The sequence below is a fragment of the Piliocolobus tephrosceles genome, chromosome 18, assembly GCF_002776525.5.
Source record: "Piliocolobus tephrosceles isolate RC106 chromosome 18, ASM277652v3, whole genome shotgun sequence".
Lineage (NCBI taxonomy): Eukaryota > Metazoa > Chordata > Mammalia > Primates > Cercopithecidae > Piliocolobus > Piliocolobus tephrosceles.
The window spans coordinates 189,143-205,311 of record NC_045451.1 but is presented as its reverse complement, the minus strand read 5'-3'; the positions used below and the strand labels follow the sequence as shown (position 1 = coordinate 205,311).

General features: G+C 48.9%; 1 long non-coding RNA gene across 1 annotated transcript; it reads left to right on the top strand.

Annotated features, from left to right (window-relative positions):
• The first annotated feature begins 1,938 nt into the window (after positions 1-1,938).
• LOC111551008 lies at positions 1,939-13,790 on the top strand. The gene is made up of 4 exons (XR_002734234.2): positions 1,939-1,996; positions 4,705-4,812; positions 11,815-11,933; positions 13,267-13,790. It is a non-coding gene; the product is annotated as an uncharacterized LOC111551008 (long non-coding RNA).
• The last annotated feature ends 2,379 nt before the right edge of the window (positions 13,791-16,169 follow it).

Sequence of the window (16,169 nt, the reverse complement as noted above, 5' to 3'; positions counted from 1 at the left end):
AATAATACAATAAATTACAAATAATACATTAATAAATGAATAATAAATTAATTTTTTTAATTTTAATTTTTGACATGTTAGGCATTGAGGTAAGTGTGCTGGATTAACACCCATCGTGCACAGAAAAAAGGAATGAGGAAGGCACGTTTGCCACACATCTGCGCCCTCCTCTGGGAGCCCTGCCTGTTCCTTGTGGTTTAATCTTCCAGAACTCTGACGGGGGCATTACTGTGAGTTTTGCTTGTCCAGAAGGCTTCTTATTAAAGCTTTCTGGGCACTGGTACTCATGAAACTCTCGCCAGTGAAATGAAAACACACACAGGCGGGAAGTGAACCAGTTCTCACCTTGAGTGGTTTCTCCCCAATGCGTGCTTTTTAAAACTTCCAGTGTTTTCTAATCAGATCTGGGTGATACTGTGGCATCACCTCCCACATCTGCCTTTACCTTCCCCATCCTGTTCTTCATCCTAAAAAAGGCTGTGGGACCAGCCAGTCTCAGAGCCCGGGCGGAACCTCAGTCCCCTGGGACATGTGCTTTTCAGAGGGTGCTGCCTGGCAAGGCCTGCACCAGGGTCACCCTGGCCAGACCAGAGCCTCGGAGGTCCCTGGGCTGCAGTGAGGGAGATCAGAGGTTGTGGGCTGGGGCCAACCAAGAGGAGTAGCGGGCAGCGGGGTGTGCAGCCTGGCCCTGGACATTTCTACCTGCTTGTCTGCTCCACAGGACAGTGGTCAGGAGGGCCCAGGAGTGAGTGTGCAGGGTCCTGGGTGGGCTCCACATGCATCTCGTGGGGCAGCAGGACCCTGATGAGGGCACCCACGGGGTGGGAGGGTGGAGTGCTCCGCTGACCAAGATGGGGAGGCCCGGGTCACGGCCGGCTCTGCCTCCGAGGCTGCGTGCAGCAGCTGCTGACTTTGCCGTGTGAGCTCGTGGAAGCCCATGCAGTGTGTGCCTTTCTGGTTGTATCTGGTGAGGCCTTGTACAGGGATGAGTTCGGACCTGGGTTTCAGTCAGCGGAAAAAGAAGTTTCTAGAGGACTTGATTCTTTTCAGGGCGTTCAGTTCTGTGTTTAGCCTGTACCCAAGATGAGATTTCTAATACAATGATGTGTTTAAAATTAACCGTATCTCCAGGACAGCATCCAGCTGTGAGCCTTGGTGAGGAAGGTCCTGGAGACGGGCGTGAATGGGGTGGGGCCATCCCTGGACCCAACAAGAGGTTTGTAGGCCCTGCGGATGTGTCCACGGGTGCGCAGGAGACCAGGGGTGCGCGCTGTCTGGGTTCTCTTCTCTCCGCTCCATCTCTTGCAAGGTAAGGAGGGGTCTGCTGTTGACTCCTGTCCTGCCTGTGGTGCTGAAGCTACCCTCAAGCTGGGCTTTCTCATCAGGGACAGTTTCTTCATTGCTTGTACAACTTGATGCTTCCCTGGTGTGGTCTGGGCAGATTGCTCCCCGAGGGACATGAGAGCCGAGGCCGTGTTTTTAGAGATAAGAAGCAGCCACAGGGACTTAGCTTCTTAATGAATTATTTCACAGATCTCAGCAGCTCCCTGCGATCAGTCAAGATATGTAGAGCTGATGGCAGGGAGGACACGAGGTGGCTCGAAGGGAGCTAAGCCTTGTGTGTGAATTTAGGATGTGAGGCTAAGAGCCCTACAGGCAGGTAGAGGAAGGTGTCGGAGGGAGGAGAGGCCGGTATGGGACCTTCGCCTCGAAGAAAGCATGCAGGTAAGGCTGGGAAGTGTTGGGAGAGAGCTTTAGTTGATCTTTTTGGTTTTGGATGTTTTCTGGTGGTCCTCTATGACTTTGGAAAATGGAGAGAAGACAGAGAGGCATAGGCACTGAAGGCAGCAGCTGCAACTGAGAATCGCGACGCCTGTTGGGAGTGCTCACCTGCCCAGGCCTGGGTGAGGAGGTGCCCGGGCCTGGGTGCACACGTGCTCCTGCTCCAGAACTCACTTGGGGTCTTGGAGCAGGGCAGCAGCAGAAGCTGCACACGGTGAGCGTGTGGGGCGCGGAAGGCTGTCTGCTGAGGTTCCCTGCCATGCAGAAAGTAGCCAGTGAAAGACAAGGAGGCGTCCCGGGAGTGGAAGGGCTGGGGCCTGGAGAGAGGGGAGATGGGAGGAGTTGGGGGCTACCGAGGACACCACCCCTGGAGCTGGCGAGCATGGCAGGAAGGGGAGAATTGAGCCGAGAAGGGCGGCCGGGGTAGGAAGATGACCTGGAGTGGGGGCCCCAGAGGTCCTGTTCAGGGGCCTGCAGACCAGTATGCCTGGAAGATTCTGCAGGCCGATTATGAGGCCCACCAAAGTAGGCGGCCCCTTTCCAGGGCCGTCCTTCAAGCTTGGCAATTGTGTGGGAACAAGCAAGGCCTGTTGGGTGTGTCCAGTTCTGCTCTTGCTGCAATTCTGAAAGTCGACCATTTAAAGACTGTTTTCTAAACATATCTTATAATGAGAAATACTTCCCTTTTGTTGTTGTTTTGAACTCTTGACTTAGTGTCGTACAGGATCTGGAAATGAGAAACCTGAGTATCTTGGAATAAAAATATAACAGCTTGTCTGTTTTCTTCTGTTGCACAACTTAAACATGCTGGAGTTAAGTGGGTCAGAATCTACCTGGAGGTGAAAGCTGGGTGGATGTGGGTCCGTTCCTCTGTGAACTGGGGATGGCAATGCAGTCTCCAAAGGGTAAAAGCAAATGGACAGACCTGGAGGGGGACCCAGCTCAGGTGCCTCCACTGGGCTTTGGCTGTTTTTGTGGCACATACAAAGGTCTGGGAGGAGCACAGAACCCTCCCTGAGGATGAGGCTATGGAGGTTGTAGGGTTCTGGAGGCTCAGGTGCTGCCTTATATACTTATATGTAGTGTGAATTTTTTCAAGAAAGGTGTTGTTTTTATAATGTAAAAAAAGATTCCATATTGAGGAGAGTAAATAGATCTCACAGGTGTGCAGCCTTAGGCGTTAGTTATTATTATTATTATTATTTTTTGAGACGGAGTCTTGCTGTGTTGCCCAGACTGGAGTGCAGTGGCCGTATCTCAGCTCACTGCAAGCTCCGCCTCCTGGGTTCCCGCCATTCTCCTGTCTCAGCCTCCGGAGGAGCTGGGACTACAGGCGCCCGCCACCTCGCCTGGCTAGATTTTTGTATTTTTTTTTTTTTTTAATTAGCGACGGGGTTTCACCGTGTTAGCCAGGATGGTCTCGATCTCCTGACCTCGTGATCCGCCCGTCTCGGCCTCCCAAAGTGCTGGCATTACAGGCTTGAGCCACCGCGCCCGGCCAGGCGTTAGTTATTAAATTAAATACATATTTATTTAATTAAAACTCAAAAATTTAAATGTTTTCCTCCTTTTATTAGAATATGCCATTCCAAAAAATCCACCATATTATTCTCTCCCCCAAGAACTCCGTCCTCAGTGTGGCTCCCGGCAGAATGAGGGTGAGGCGTCGAAACGCGTACCGTGGCATCACTGTAAAATTCCATGTGGCAAATATAGTTTTGAATCCCTGCTTTTCTTTCATTTTCTTAGTTATTAGCATCATTCTCCCTGATGCTTCCTCGATCACAGAAGTGGCCACTGTCTTACTGGATTAGGCTCTAATCCCCATGCCCTTGGCCAAGTCAGATTTACCCTCTGGGTTCACTGGTGCCTGTTGGGATGGTCCTGCCCTGGATCTGTGGAATGAGCAGCCGCTCCTGTTTCTCTGACACCAACCGAAATCCTCTCTTCTGCTTGAAATTTTTGGCAGCCTTGCTGGCAGCTCAGAATGAGGCTCAGTTAGGATGGGGCGCTCACGAATCCCGGGGTGCAGGTCCTGGGCATGGTCCTAACTAGCAAGGGCTCCAGAAAGGGACACGGTGAAAGAAAAGGAAAAGGAGTTATTTTTCTGCTATTGGATGGGTGATGCACAAAATGTTTGGAAGCGGCGTTGTTGTGACATGGCCTTCTGCATTGCTGGCGGGTGGGGTGCCCTCCTAGGGGAGTGGCCAGTGGTGTCTGCTGGAATCCCAAACACATTCGCCCTTTGACCCAGCCGTACCCTTGAGGGGACCTGCCCTGCACCCCGTTCTCTGCGGGAGCACAGTGGAATGAGGAAAAGTCCTGGTTGTAACCAGAGCAGTATTGTGAAGATGAGCCTTTTAAACAAAATTCTAAAATATTAAAATCAGTATGAATACTCTGTAACTTCAGAGAATCAGGTCTAGAATAATATTAATAAGAGCGAATATCTAGTAAGGGCTGAATTCTCTGGGGGCCTGATACGGACTTAGTTGTGTCCCACTTGGCTAGATAGACCCAGTACAGGACATTTCTTTCTTTACGACCCTTTTAAACATCAGAATGGCATGTTTTTCTTAAATGGGCAGATCCTTCTATTCTCAAATTGCAAAGCAAAATGTAGATGAAATGAAAAATCCGTAAGGGGGAAAAACAGCATTCTGGTCATACCTCTTTTATTTTATTTTCGTTTTTATTTTTATGATTATTGTTTTTATTAGAGACAGGGTCTCTCTGTGTTGCCCAGGCTGATCTTCAATTCCTGGCCTTAAGCAGTCCACCCACCTCAGCTTCCCAAAGTGCTGGGATTACAGGCATGAGCCACCACAACCACACCCAGCCTATCTCTTCTATGTTGAATGCTAGGCTAGGTGGCATTTGTAAATACCATGGGTAAATTCCTTTCTCTTTCTCTCGTTCAAGGTGGATGAAGAGCTGATCATTGAAGTCACCAGTTAGTTTTCTCAAGAATATGAATAACAATGGGATTTGCACTCATTATGTTTTTGGAATGGCTTCGCATAATTTTCAGTGAGTACTTTGGACTCTTCGTATATCGACTTTTTGCCTTAACAGCCTGGTTTGACTTAAGCCTGCACTGGGTTTTTCTTTGATTTTGCTTGGGAATGGTTTGATAAAGGAAAATGGATGATCATATAAAATAAAACTCAACATGGACTAAATAGTAACTAGAAGTGAGCAAAATACTTCTATAGAAATAAACATCTTAAGATGACATTTTAAAAAATTATCAAGAGTATCAAAAAATATAGCAGTACATTAGGTAATTTGGAATAGTTTTTCTATGAACCCATGATTATGTAAAATTATTGAAACCTCTAAAGAAATGTCCTATTTTTAGGCCGCGTATGGTGGCTCACGCCTGTAATCCCAGCACTTTGGGAGGCTGAGGTGGGTGAATCATGAGGTCAGGAGTTCGAGACCAGCCTGACCAACATGGTGAAACCCCGTCTCTACTAAAAATACAAAAATTAGCCAGGCGTGGTGGCATGCACTGTAGTCCCAGCTACTCAGGAGGCTGAGGCAGGAGAATTGTTTGAACCCGGGAGGGGGAGGTTGTATTGAGCCGAGATCGTGCCACTGCACTCCAGCCTGGGTAACAGAGTGAGACTGTGTCTCAAAAAAAATAAATAAATAATTAAAAAAACAAATTCATTAATTAATTTTTGAAAAGAAATGTCCTGTTTGGAAACCAAATTTTCTTTTTGGAAGGCCCCCATTTTGTGTTCAGTGAAAAATTAGTTGGCAAGACAGGGACTTCTAAGCAAGTTATTTTTGTAGTTGCGCTCCGAATATCTGTGGAATATTAGCTGATATAAAGCAGAGTTTTCATGTCAGATATTGGAATAAAGAGAGTTGCTCCTTACCACAAATGTATAATGTTTCTCTACTGGCATCCCATTGTACTAAACCCACTATTGGGTTAAATATATAAACTTCGTTGTTGTCTTTACTTATAACTCAAATACTTCAAAAGGACAGCTCTAGGGAAGGTAAATTTCACAAGACTAAACCTTGGGATACCCAAGGTATTACAATACAAAGACTTACATTTAAATGGAAAAGCAAGAAGTCTGGACTGAAAGCTCTGAATATATCACCAACAGCAGCATTGTAGGTGGATCCAGGGTTTGCAGCTTTGATCTTGAGGTGAGGGGCAGCCAGTCATGGACGAAGCCTGCATTTGTGTTCATCGCTGCCACACTAGCCTCAGTTGGTCACTCCCAGGAGGGTGCACGGTGCTGCCTGGACCACTGTGCACACCAAGGGCTCACTGTGCTGCGTACACCCCTGTGCAAACCTGCAGGCCGGCGCCCGGCAGCAAGCCCCTGCTCACCTACCCTGAGTGCTGTTCTGCTTGCCGACAGATTTGAGGGATATTCTGCAGGCTCTGGGCTGTTGAGAAGTTTGTGATCCAATGACAGATGTCCCATTTATGGATCCAGTTGGACCTTTTTGTGGACTGGCTTTAAGGTTTCGAAACACATGAAATGCCACCTCCCCAAAGTTGAAACTATCTTTCAGGGCTGGGAGTAGCCTTATATCCTAGCCACCTTTTCTTTGTACAGAAAGTAATCCCACGTGGCCCTGAAGCTGGCTGGTGTCCGAGTGTAAGGAGAGCCCAAGGCCTGTGTGCTTCACCTTTGGCACAAGTGAGGCTCTGTGCATGTGAGAAAGCACCCTGTGGCCCTGTGCAGGAGGACCTGGGTGCCAGCAGGGATGGCCAGGGTGCTGTGGGATCACCATTGCTGCCAGCTGGTCTCTCAGAGTAAAATAGGAAAAAAACCAAGACAGGGATTGGAGCTGGTACTTTTGTGGTTGTTGAAGACAGGGTCTGGCTCTGTCACCCGGGTTGAAGTGCAGTGGTGCACTCATGGCTCACTGCAACTTTGACCTCCTGGGCTCAGTTAGTCCTCTCACCTCAGCCTCCCAAGCAGCTGGGATGACAGGTGCGCACCACCATGCCTGGCTAACTTTTTTTTTTTTTTTTTTAGAAACAGGGTCTTGCTGTGTTGCCGAGGCTGGTCTCCAACTCTTGGCCTCAAGTGACCCTCCCACCTCGGCCTCCCACAGCGCCAGGACTACAGGAGTGAGCGGTGGTGCCCAGCCTGGAGCTGCTGGTTTCTGACAGGAACGCACTGCTCCTGTCTCCTTTAAGATGGGCTGAAAGGGAGACGGTGGCTCATGTAATTTTCTCGGCGTTGGAGGCCGATGTCTGTTGTCACAGAAGCGTGGGGGATTTTGTACGTAAGTGTTCTTTATTTTGAAGTAGTCCCAAACGTGGAGCATTGCCTAGGGTGTTCCCAAGTGAGCATTACGTGAGGGCTGCGCTCTGGTATTTCTCAGTGCAAACTGGTTCATTAAGATCATTACTGGAGTGAAGTAAGTGCGTGTGGAAGTTTTGTGTCTGACTGGGGAGAGTATCACTAAAATCAGACGTTTTGTGATGTAGACTCTCTGTGAACAAGGACATTGTCGTGAGTGTCTCCCGGTAACGCACTGCGGCCTACCGTGGCTTTTGGTTAGCATCCTGAGTGGAAACGTCTCTGCACTACCCAGATGCTCCTCCACTTACATGGCATCTACGCTGACAGGACCCCCCGTCAGACCCCTTGTAAGGGGGGGCGTTACTGAATGCAGATGGCTTTCATGCTGTCGTAAAGCTGACCTGTTGTGAGTCGGGCTGTTGAGAGTCGGGCCTGTCTCTGCGCTGTGTCCTCAGTTCTGGGTCCACTCTGCTGTGTGCGATCCCGGAGTCCACTGCCACTCCTCCTCTGCTGTGTTGAGCAGCGGCTGCCTCGCTCCTTTTCTGATGGAGTGCTGTAGAGCAGGGGTTCCTAACCAAGCACTGCTACCGTCCGTGGCCTGTTAGGAACTGGGCTGCACAGCAGGAGGTGAGCAGCTGGACAGTGAGTGAAGCTTCCTCTGTATTTGCAGCCGCTGGCATCACTGGTGCTACTGTCTGAGCTCTGCCTCCTGTCATGTCTGTGGTGCGGTGGATTCTCGTAGGAGGGTGAACCCTGTCGTGACTGTGCCTGCAAGGATCTAGGTTGCATTCTCCTCATGATAATCTAATGCCTGATGATCCGTCACTGACTCCCATCACCCCCAGATGGGACCGTCTAGGTGCAGGAAAACAAGCTCACGGTTCCCACTGAGTCTACGTAATGGTGAGTTGTATAATTATTTTATTATATATTATAATGTAATAACAAGGAAATAAAGTGTACAATAAATGTAATGCACTTGAATCATCCCAAAACCATCCCCCTGTCCCTGCTGTCAGTGGAAAAATTGTCTTCCACAAAACCCATCTCTGGTGCCAAAGAGGCCGAGGACCGCTGCTCTGGAGGCTCCCTCCCTGTCTTCCTCAGTCCTGCAGCCTTTATGTGACTGGGACAGCTTTGTAATAAGAATGTCAATAGAAAGAACACCATGAGGCCGGGCGCGGCGGCTCACGCCTGTAATCCCAGCACTTTGGGAGGCCGAGGCGGGTGGATCAGGAGGTCAGGAGATCGAGACCATCCTGGCTAACCCGGTGAAACCCCGTCTCTACTAAAAAATACAAAAAACTAGCCGGGCGTGGTAGCGGGCGCCTGTAGTCCCAGCTACTCAGGAGGCTGAGGCAGGAGAAGGGCATAAACCTGGGAGGCAGAGCTTGCAGTGGGCTGAGATCCAGCCACTGCACTCCAGCCTGGGCGACAGAGCAAGACTCTGTCAAAGAAAGAAAGAAAGGAAGAAAGGAAGAAAGGAAGGAAGGAAGGAAGGAAGGAAGGAAGAAAGGAAGGAAAGAAAGAGAGAAGGAGGGAGGGAAGGAGGGGGGAGGGAGGGAGAGAGAGAGACAGAAAGAAAGAAAGAAAAAAGAAAGGAAGGAAGGAAAGAAAGAAAGAGAAAGAAGGAAAGAAAGAAAGAAAGAAAGAAAGAAAGAAAGAAAGAAAGAAAGAAAGAAAGAAAGAAAGAAAGAAAAGAAAAGAAAAGAAAGAGAAAGAACTCCACAGTTGAGTGATTGTACTCAGGCTTCTGTCTTGGTCTGTTTATGCTGTTATATTGTAATAAAATATCTGAGACTGGATAACTTATAAAACACATAAATTTATTTCTCACAGTTCTGGAGGCTGGAAGACTGTGATCAGGGCGCTGCAGCTCTGAGGTCTGGGCAGGGCTGCTCTCTGCCTCCAGGATGGCCCCTTTTTGCTGTGTCCTCTGTGGGGAAGGGATGCTGTGTCCTCACGTGGTGGAAAGCGGACGGGAAAAAGGACCTGCCTAGTTCCCGCCAGCCCTTTCATAAAGTAACACATCCCATTCCTGAAGGCTCTGCCCTTGTGACTCAGTCACCCCAAAGGCCCCACCTGTTAATACTATCACTTTGCCAATCACGTTTCAACACATGCATTTGGCGGCACATTTGGACCATGGTGGCATCTGTCTTTTTGTTGCTTATAGACTGTGTTCTGAAAAAATGAAAAATGATTTTGACACAAACCAATGCTTTTGAAATATTCTAATGTGTTTATCTGGAATATGCCTCTTAAAGAAAACTGAAGGGCCAGGTGTGGTGGTTCATGCCTGTAATCTGAGCACTTTGGGAGGCTGAGGCAGAGAATTGCTTGAGGTCTGTCAGGAGTTGGCCACCAGCCGAGGCAACATACCCAATCTTCAAAAAAAAAAAAATTACCTGGGCCTGGTGGCATGCGCCTGTAGTCCCAGCTATTTGGGAGACTGAGGCAGGAAAATTGCTTGAGTCCCAGAGTTCAAGGCAGCGTGAGCTGTGATTGCACCACTGCACTCCAGCCTGGGCAACAACAACCCTGTCTCTAAAAAACAAACAAAAAGCCTGAAATGTTTAGCTTTTCGTTGATTTTCATGATTTTTCCTGGTGACCTCAGACCTTCTCCTTTTGTCGTGAGGGGAGATTTCCTGGCATGGTGCTCTCGGGGCTTTGTGCTTCCTTTGAGTGGCCTGGCTGTCTCTGGTTCTTGGTCACTAGGGATGAAGGATTGTTTCACTGGCTCACTTGTGAGCTGTTCCCTCCAGGGGCTTGGACAGGCACACGTGGCTCTGGAGGTACTTGGTGGGCAGCCTGGCCTCCAGCAGCCGGTGCCACCTCCCTTTGGTTCCTGTGCCCCCAGGATTTCACCAGACCCGCCTGGCAGCCAATGTCGGAAAGTTGGGCACAGAGCCGAGTCCTGAGGCCTGGGACACTGCCTGGTGAAGGTCACCCAGTCTGATGGGCTCCAGAGCCTCCAGGGCTTCAGCATCTCCGCGCAGGGCACCCATCGTCTCCCGGCCGCCTGTCTCAGCATGAAGAATTCAGCCAAGGGCGAGCTCCTGGATGCCAAGAGCGTGCCCGTGGTGGGGAGCTGGGTGACCACCGTGGCCGCAGCTCCCACCCCTTCCACATGGCGCGGCAGACGATGACGCAGCCTGGGCTCAGAGGAGCTCACATCACGTACATGGCACCCTTGGCTCTTGGGGGAAGACCTTTAAAGACGAGGGGACAAGGCCTTCTTCCAGGGCACTGGGCCAGCGTCCTCCGAGGCCGGGGGCCCCTCGTGCTGGTCCTGTGCGAGGAGCTGAAAGGTCATCTAAGGGCCTCGGTCTCCTCCAGACACCACGGGAACCAAGAGAACCACACAGAATCCTCAGCTGTGCAGACCATTGACCTTCGAGAAATTCCGATCATCTTTTTCCTGCCGGATCCTGCCTGTAGAGGGCCGGGAAAGGCTCTAGAAAAGGGACGTCTTGTGATCCAGCTGTGGCTCCGGTTCCATATCTTGATCACTGCAGGGAGGGAATCCAGGGGTCCTTGCGGGCCCACGGGAGACGCACTCCGCTACTCAGACCTAGAGTCCACATGCTTTAGGACCTGAGCAATGTTTAAGTATTTACTTAAAACAAAAGAATCGTGTTTCCCATCTGTACTTAGGCACTAACTGCTCTTTTGCGCCACCGAGTACTTGCAATTATGTTCTATGGTGGGGATCTGCCACAAAACAATAAAAACAGGATGCAGAACACCGGGAAAAGAAATTGAGCTGTTGAACAGTGGAGTTACTAGGACAGGACACAGAAATTGAGTACAGGGGCCCTTCCTGGCTGTGAAAGAGTTGAGAAGTGGAGAAGGAAGGAGGGAGGGGCTGAGCCGAGAGGAAGGCACCCACACTGCAGCCCACCCGGGGGTCTCCCAAGGCTGGCCTCCCCGATTTCCTCTGTACCTTGAGAATGAAGGCAGCTAGTGCCAAGGGCACAATTAGCTCTTTTAACAGCAAGAGCAAGGCTCTGGGGTTTTTAAGGTGACATTTGGATGCGTGGTTATCATTTACGTAGCTGGAGAGAGGAAGAAAGCCCGTGATTTTGGTCGGATGTGGTCGCCTGACCCAGCAGGTATCAGAGCTGACACAAAAATAGGGATTCATTCTCAACCATGGGCTACTCCTCGCACCACACCCTTCAGAGTGTTCCCCAGCCCCTCAGGCAGCTATCAAGGGACAGCTGATCCCAGAATGGCTAAAGAGCAGCCCTGACCCAAAACCACACGCAGACAAAACGGAGTCGGTTCCTATTTATTGGTGAGCACTAGCAGTGTACCAGGGCAAGGCCAGACAACACTTTTGCTTCTAATTTTATAATTTAGCACTAAAGAACAGTAAAACCAAAGAGAAAGATAGGAGAAAATCACTGAGGAAGCGAAGTGAGAGTCCACATAAGAGAAACCTCACATTGCATCGCACAAACGAGGCTGCGCATACAATATGTGAGGGTGGACAGAGGTGCGGGGAAACCGTTTCTATCTTAAAAGTTAAGTGCATGTTTGAAAAATGGCAAGCATTCCGCTTTTTTAGGAAAAGGAGTAAAATTTATTAAAATTATGACACTTACAAGGGACAAGTTCTTAATTAGGTATTATACAGTTTCGCCTTGTGTTCCATATAAAATACATAGTTGGAATTTTTGTGAATTACCAGCTTCAAAGGTTCCGGGCCCTCATTTCACGTTCGTCTTCGTTGGCAGTGCGTTCTGTGGACGATGAACACAAATGCAGCTGTGGCTGTGCCTGGCCTGCGTGTGTTGAGCGCGTTCCTGCTGTGTGGGAGCTGCCTACCCAGCAGAACTCAGAGTCAGTTCTCAGTGTGAGCCTCATTTTATTTTATTTTAAAATGCAATTGTGAACTTTCCCCTTAAACAATTCAGAGCCGGGCGCGGCGGCTCAAGCCTGTAATCCCAGCACTTTGGGAGGCCGAGACGGGCGGATCACGAGGTCAGGAGATCGAGACCATCCTGGCTAACACGGTGAAACCCCGTCTCTACTAAAAATACAAAAAACTAGCCGGGCGACGTGGCGGGCGCCTGTAGTCCCAGCTACTCGGGAGGCTGAGGCAGGAGAATGGCGTGAACCCGGGAGGCGGAGCTTGCAGTGAGCTGAGATCCGGCCACTGCACTCCAGCCTGGGAGACAGAGCCAGACTCCGTCTCAAATAAAATAAAATAAAATAAAATAAACAATTCAGAAAGCAGCAGTCTTATGTGGTCTTTCAGAAAACAAACTCAGACGGAAGAGTGTCCTGGTATATTAATGAACAAAATTTACTTCTGAATATGAGTTTGTTTTTAGTGCTTGGAACCAGCACTTGATGGAAGAGAACAGCAAAAAGGGAGCAGCAGAGAGGTGGTGTCCGAGGAGTTAAAAGTTATTTTAATCACAGCAGGCAACTTGGGAAGACTGCTTCATGGTGTCAGAAGTCTATATGACAGGAAGGGAAGAGAGTATCTCAAAGGCGGAAGAGAAAGGAGAGAAGACGTGGTAGGTGAAGTTGTAATGTGATTTAATGATGGCTGAGAACTTGTACAAAACCCAGAAAATGAAGATAAATTAGATATGAAGGAAGAAAAAGGTCAAAGATGAGATTGTAAAACTGTGATGCAGACTTGCTGAAACTGGAGTTTGGGTCTTAAGTGCCCCTCCAAATCCCTCCTCCAGTTTGTGTGAGAGTTTGTCAGGAGCCTGGTTTTTGCTCTGCCATGCCTGGCCACGCTGGGCCCTGTTTTGGTGCTGAAGTCTGGTGTTGGAAGGCTGTGGCACTCGTAGAGTAAGACCCCCGTCTCCCAATCTTCTTGGTCTCTCTGAGCTGCAATTTCCTTATCTGTAGGATGAGACAATGACAGACCTTGGAACAGTTGAGCAATTTGTTTCTCAGATTGTTCAACTGAAGAATTTGTTCCTAGATATTTGTACTAAAATATACTAAAATTAAAGTGAGAACATCATATTAGTTAACAGGAAGTTGTTGTGACATATGCAGTAAAAGGGAATCGAAAGCATTCTTTCCAAATTGCACCACACATTCAGCCAAAATCCAAGTCTGCCATCTTGTGATGAGAGCCTTCCATGGTCTCGCACGAGTCCACCGTCTTGTGATGAACGCCTCCCATGGTCTTGCACTTTGCTTAGTGTTTGTTCCCATAGGAGTTGACATTTTGGGTGTGTATGCCAAGAGGTGACACGAAACAGAAGTTGGGATCACTGTGGCTAACCTGAGCATGTTGGAAACCAAGGAGAGGCTGATGGAAATGTTGGATTTTTGTGTAAAAAGATTCCTTTCAAAGAAAGACCTGTGACAATTGGTAATTACAGCTAATGTGTTTCCACCAACAGCCATTTTGCGTTGGCATCACACCATCCGCCATCAGCGTTGCTGACAGGAGCAGTGTCCAGGAGCCGCAGACAGTGGATTGCGCTGCTTCAGGAGCCTGGTGGCTGGAAGGTTTGCAGGCTGCCAGGGGCCTCAGCTGAAGACCTGGATCCACAGGACCCACAGAGGCAAATTGTTCAATTGATCATACAGTGTGAGAATGAAACATTAATTCCCCTTCTCTACCTCATATGAGAAATGTGAATTGTCTTTTTAAAATTTGGGAATCTGGGTTATAGTATGTATGAGTCAATTTTTTAAACAATGACTTTTTTTTGGGCTCAAAATGTTTTGTTTTGTTTTGTGGTAGAGATGAGGTCTTGCTATATTGCCCAGGCTGGTCTCAAACTTCTGGACTCAAGAAATCCCCCTTCCTTGGCCTCCCAAAATACTGAACCTACAGGTGTATTCACCTTAAAATTTTTTTTTTTTTTTTTTTTTTTGAGACGGAGTCTTGCTCTGCCACCCAGGCTGGAGTGCAGTGGCCGGATCTCAGCTCACTGCAAGCTCCACCTCCCGGGTTCACGCCATTCTCCTGTCTCAGCCTCCCGAGTAGCTGGGACTACAGGCGCCCGCCTCGTCGCCCGGCTAGTTTTTTGTATTTTCTATTAGAGACGGGGTTTCACCGTATTAGCCAGGATGGTCTCGATCTCCTGACCTCGTGATCCGCCCATCTCAGCCTCCCAAAGTGCTGGGATTACAGGCTTGAGCCACCGCGCCCGGCCAAAAAAAAATTTAAAGACCACTAGGAGGTCAGTAATCTCAAATGTTTCACTAGTTCTTCATCAAGGTAGGAATGAATCTGATTAAAACAACTTGGAAGACTGTATTCTGGAGAACCAGAGAAAACAGGAGGGAATCACCAGAAATACAAAGGAAGTCTGAGTGGGGCTGGGATGAGGCTTAGCACAAGCCACTCTGCCCCTGGACACCAGGCTGTGTGGGACTGGAGGGTACTGGCTGTTTTCTATGTACCCTCCTTGTCACTTTGCTTCTCTGTGGAGCAAAATGGAGGCAGATGCAGTTGATTCTTGTGATTTGCCACCGTTAGTTCTATGAAGTCACCTAAACACTGAATTTGTGAATACAGAGCCCTTGCTTCTGGAGATATACAGGGCTGGGTTCCTGCGAGCCTCTGGTCACATTTTCATCAACCAATCAGTACGTCACCTTGCTTATGCGTGTTCCTGTTTAAAGACACCTTTTGAATAGATGTTGGTGATCCCACTAACACTGTGTCCATGGCCAGCAGCACTGGAACTCACACCTGAATAAAGCTATCTCACACGCATTTCTCTGTGAGGCACATCACAGCCTCTTGCTCTTAGAATGCTAGACAGTACGTCAGCACTGGGCTTGGGGTCATTTTAAACAGCAAAATCACTAAGAAAAAGCATAGAAGTGTGAAGAATATGGCGCTATGTGGGCCGTGAAAAGAACACTTGTTTGTGGCATGAGCCGAAATGAAATGGCAGAGCATCACCTGTGCCACCTCAGCCAGGCCATGGCCGGTGGCTGACACGGGGGCAGCACCGTGCAGGCAGGCGGGGCACAGTCAAAGATGAGCTGTTATTATCAAAGGGTGTGAAATTTCCAGACAACCACTGACTTGACGAATCCTCTTGGGCACCAGACCACGTGTTGCATCTGAGATGCCGGTTGGGGAGCCCAGGCAGTCGAGGGGAGAGGAGCGCTCAGTCTTACTGGCAACAAGCTGTCTGGAGAACAACCTGTTTTTACTCTCCTTTTGCAAGCAAAACACTCCCACTAAGGTAAAGCTGCACGGGCAACACTGACTGAGCTCTGCTTTTCTAAATCTGTTTGTTCTCTTGGCCTCGAGCCTGTCCCAGGCTGTTTCTACTCTACATGTTGCAATTCACTCTTAGCTGCTATTCACGATGTAGGTGTGAATTACCACCTTGGTGTCCCTAGGCTGTGAGTGTCCTGCCTGCAGGTGGCTTCTCCCATCTAAGCCATCAGTGCTGCGCTCTGAAACACCAGACCCTCTTGGAACCTTTCTCCTTCCCCTCTTCTCTGAATGACTCTACTTCCCCTTTGAAAGGGATAAGTACAGCAATAATTATGTCTTTCCCACTATGTCTAATTTGTTCACATAGGGTCTCTTCATTTTACTACCTTTCTAAAAAGGATCAGATCTTATACTGGCTTTGAAAGTACTAAATCAAACAAAATATGAATTGACACGTTAAAAAGGTGTTTTTAAAAAATTGCAGAACTTCTCTGAGTTTCTAAGGGAAACTTACTGCAAATCTCCAAGAGAAGCCCCACGAAGATCCCCTGAGGGATGAGGGGCCCTTTGGGGTTGTCCAGATAACTCCCCATAGAGTGGAAACAGAAAGTGGTAATGGGAGCATAAATGAGGTGAAGGATCCAGAAAGGAGAGCTCAGAGCTAGCAACATTCTTGCTTTCTCTTAAAAGAGACAGGGTTTTGCTCTCTCACCCAGGCTGGAGTACAGTGGCATGATCATGGCTCACTGCAGCCTCAAACTCCTAGGCTCAAGCGATCCTCCCACCTCAGACTCCTGAGTAGCTGGGATTATAGCTGCATGCCACCATGCCCACCTAGAAACTTTTTTGAGGCCGGGCGCGGTGGCTCAAGCCTGTAATCCCAGCACTTTGGGAGGCCTAGATGGGCGGATCACAAGGTCAGGAGCT